This window comes from Cyprinodon tularosa, unplaced genomic scaffold (genome assembly GCF_016077235.1).
Source record: "Cyprinodon tularosa strain WSP-4 unplaced genomic scaffold, ASM1607723v1 ctg142, whole genome shotgun sequence".
In the NCBI taxonomy this organism is placed as follows: Eukaryota; Metazoa; Chordata; class Actinopteri; order Cyprinodontiformes; family Cyprinodontidae; genus Cyprinodon; species Cyprinodon tularosa.
Window position 1 is genome coordinate 710,729 of NW_024038243.1, and position 4,510 is coordinate 715,238.

Consider the following 4,510-nt stretch of genomic DNA (forward strand, 5'->3'; position numbering starts at 1 on the left):
CTTTTGTGAGACACTTTTTTATAAAGCAGGGCATTAATTAATTAAAAAAAAGTTGATTTGAATTCTAAAAATGAAAGTTTTCTGTCAACAGCAATGATGAACTACACGATTCCATTCTATACCCAGCAATTGTAGCATCTAGGCTAGAGCTGTCAGTGTAGCAAAGAATCTGGTTCTTATTCGAAATTGTAAAGTTTAACTTTCTTTTTTAACTTAAAACTAGCTAAAACTAGGCTAAAGCATTTTAAGTTTTAGTCGACCTAAACCCACTAAAACTATCACATATCGTCATGACTAAAATGTGACTAAGACTAAAAATAGTTTTCGTCCTGAAGACTAAGACTGAATCTAAGATGGCTGTCAAAAACAACACTGACCTCTGACAGCGAAATAATAGCTATGGGGGGTTCATAATCTTGATTGCACGGACAATATTATATACTTAAAAATATATTAAAACTATTATATATTAAAACTACTTTTATTGCACTTATCAAAGCACATATAGCAAAGCCGCTCTCTGCCATTGAACACAGGAGCAGCAGAAGCATCAGACGCATCTTGACACAATTTACTGGACGCGATTGAGTCTGAACTTAATGTGTACGAGCATCAGAAATGAAGCAGCAGATGCTTGTTTGCTGCTGAAATCACGTTAGGTGTGAACGTAGCATAAGGACCACATTTTATTCAGTTCACCAACCCAAATACATACACACACAAAAAAATTGAAAATTATTATTGGACATTCTCTGCCTTGAGTGAGTAAAAATTCTTACTGTCAGTGTTGCTTGTTGTGAGATAAAAACAGAGGATAGAAGTAAAAAGGTAAGGGGGGAAAAGAAAAGAAGAAAAAGAGAAGAAAGGGGGAAGGAAAAAAGGGAAAAAATAAGAAAAAAAGTAAAAAATAAAAGGAAACAGAAGAAAAAAATGCAAAAGAGTTCTTTAAACTTGTATTTACATTAGAAATACTTATGCTTCAGGTGTCTGCCCAGAAAGAGCCCTCTAACAACTGTCTATGAAAGCAGAATTGTTTTATACTAAAGTGCTACTTCTCCTAATTACCTAATGCACATCTGCCAACTCATTACTGAAAAATGCTTCCTATAAATCCCCTCAGTCAACAGGGCTTTAATCCTACTTCCTCAGCAAAATGAGAGCATAAATCACCTGAAAAGTTACAAGAAAAAGACTGAATGAAAGGAAGAAAATAATCCATCTATAGTAAATTTGTTCTTTCTTCCATCTGACAAGTTTGGTGTTCCCACTGGACTACGGTAGATTCCTGATGGAAGTTGATCAAATGTGACTCTGGATGAAAAGACATGGTGAGTTTGGGAAGGGAAACAATCTCCTTACCACAGGCAGTATATTGATCACATCCAGCCACCCACTCTTCTTTCAAGGTTTATCCATGCCAGCAGCCAATCTTACAGGACTCAGAGCACTGCTCTTTGGAGACTGTTAGATCATTTGTTAGATGAACAGCTGCTTCAACCAACAATTGGACCCTCAGTGTTTAATAGGATATACATGGAGGGTTAAGGGAGATTGGTGTTTTTGAATCAGCCTGAATGACTATTTCTAACTATTTAAAGATTGCTTATTGGATTATTCCGATTCAAACCACAGTGTAGATTTAATTAAACAGCCTTAAGTTTCATTTTATAGGATTCAATTTCAATGAATAGATCAAACTTGGCTGCATTGTAGGTAAGAAGTTTCCAGACTGGCATTGGGCTTGGTTTATGGCTGTCAATCTGGGAGTCATTCCTGTGCTCTCATCTTTAATCTGGCTTAAACCTGTTAATCTAAAAAATAAAGACACCCTTAAAAAAGGCTGGTGTAAGAAAAACACAATTACTAATTTCTGGTCAAATGAAATGAAAAACAACTTTTTAGTTTTAGAGGCATTTCCTCAACCAGATGAATTTTGCTTTTCGTACACATCTTACTGAGTCAGAATATCACTGAAAAGTACATCTATTTCTAAGTAACACATCTTAAAAAGAGAAAAAGAGACATGTCAGCTGTTTGTTATCTTCAGGTTTATGGCTTATTACATTAAGTTTCCCAGTAAAATAATCAAAACATTACCAAAAAAAAAATAAATGATTCCATAAAGAGACATAATTTTTCCACTTAATCTGGGGCACTAGAGCTGGCTGATGGTTTTCCAGCTGGAAGGCAATGACCACCATTCACAAGGAGAGTAGGGTAATTCTCAATGAGCTGGTAAGCTGCTTCAGCTCCAGGTTTACAGAGTCACTGATGGTTTGGTGTTTTTTTAAATATTTATGGGGATGATGATTTGACTTTTCATAAGGCCTTACTGTCACCTGCCAACACTCCCAAAGGTACCAACACCTATTTTAGCAACCAGAAACCAGCCCATAGAAACTCTGACCTACCTTTAATAACCAAAGTCCACTGTGAGAGTTCCTAAGTCTATACCCATAGAGTATAGCAGACAGTGTTTTTTGTTGGTTTTGGGACAAAACAGGAGGCTTTGCCATCATTGGAACCAACTCCTGGGTTAGGCTAAGGTTGAAGAAGTAGAATCCCACAGTGCTGCTCTGCACAGGCCTTAAGGACTCTGGGACTGTAACCATCTGGACCTGGTTACTTTTTACATTTCAGTCTCTCCACATGCTTCTTCTACGGAAGAGGATTAGGGTCACTGAAATAATTAAAAAAAGTTAACTGATTTTTAATTTTTATTTCAGTATAATATGAGAAAAAGAAATAGCGCGAGTATGATTGCCCACTCTCTGGCGATCCAATCAAATTGTCAGGGCGGGCTTTATACGATGATGGACAGATGATCAACAGTAACGTAATCAACCACGTGACCAAAGCGCGCTAGGGTGACAACAACAATGGCTGCCGCCGGAGAGTTGAGGTGAGTAGATTCTGTTATTAGGTCTGTTCTAGAAGATATCAACAGCAAATTAATTTTAAAAGAGGAACAGAGAAACGCAATCAAGGCTCATCTTCTTATTCTAGGCGTGCAACTGCACGCTTTGATTTTTGTTGACAACAACTATGCGTGGCTTAACATACGCCACGCACTCCGTTGCTCTTATTGGTTGTAGCTCTATCCAATTGAGTGCAGAGGCCTTTTTTTTTCCTGGTTCGTTCAAAACACGCCCCATAATCACAGCTCTATGGAGCAGTATCAGACTCATATTCTGACAAGAATTGAGTAGGACTACGTTAGGCTAATATTATACCTGTATCCCCGCTCTTTTTCACCCTCATGTCCCTCAGTTGTCGCACAAACTTGCCCCTAATTCCTCAACGCCTCAGCAGTATCTAGACCCACAGCTAGTTCCTGATCGTCCCTATAGTGTTGCGGCGTGAAATAACAGCGCAGACCATGCTTGTTAGAATAATTATCATTGAAGATGTGTGAGTTTATCACACTCTGGTATGGGCTGCTTGTTGCGCGTCACAACTGACGTTTGTAATTAGGACAATTCCTCCGTCTGGATATACAGTTATAATCTTTATTTTGTATGCGGCAAAGATTTGGAAATGGAAAAAGATAATGTAAAATGCGATAATAATGTGATAATATAATGTAAAATAAGATGATGTGGCAGACTGGAGATGTATAAAATGCCTTTTTAACTGTTAAATTGGGCCACTTCCTGAGAGGTGAGCAGCTGCCTTCTGTAAACTCTAAGCAACTTCTCTGATCTGAATAAGATTACAATTTCTATCAGAATCTGTTGTCATGCATCCTGGTTATTTAATACATATAAGTTATGAAGTGTTATTTAACCTTTAAAGGATCTTAAGGGGGGTAATAATTCAGAATGCATAAAATTCCACTTGTAAAATTTTTACCAGCAGGTGAAGCCATTGTGTGCAGCTCCAAGCTGACACCAAAAGTTGCAAACCCCAGAGCTCTGGAACTGTTCTAGCTAGAGGTCTGAATTTTTTTTGCATTTGTGGTTGACATGATGCAGAACAAACATAATAGAATAAAACCTGCCTTTTCTCAAGAATGTCTTTAAAACTGCTGTTCAAAAAAGACCTATTTTTGAACTGATGCTGGTTGGGATGTGTTCTAGTCACGCAATTTATATATTAGGAAACTAGAGGGTGTTAGCTTTCAAAATAATGTATCGCACATGTAATTTGGGCTTACAGTTCCTAAGTTATTTGTTTTTCCATTTGGGTATGCAAAATAGGCAAGGATTACCCTAAATGAGGTGGATGTTAAGAGGTTAAAGAGTTTTTCCAGAGTGATCTTTTTTCAGGGAAAAGAATCGTAAAGATAGAGCATCTAGATGCATACACAGAGCAAATCTTTAACCATGCTTCAATATTGGGCTAAAATATCTGCGTCAAGCTTACTGCGACACACTGCTGCAGGAGGATAAGCACCCCCCTCAGTGGGGGGCCATGCCTTTGGACCCAGGCCTGTGTTTTATTTTAGACCGCCTGTGCTGCAGCCTGCTTTGTGCTTCCCCCTCTGTCATTTCTGGCCGGTTAGCCAACG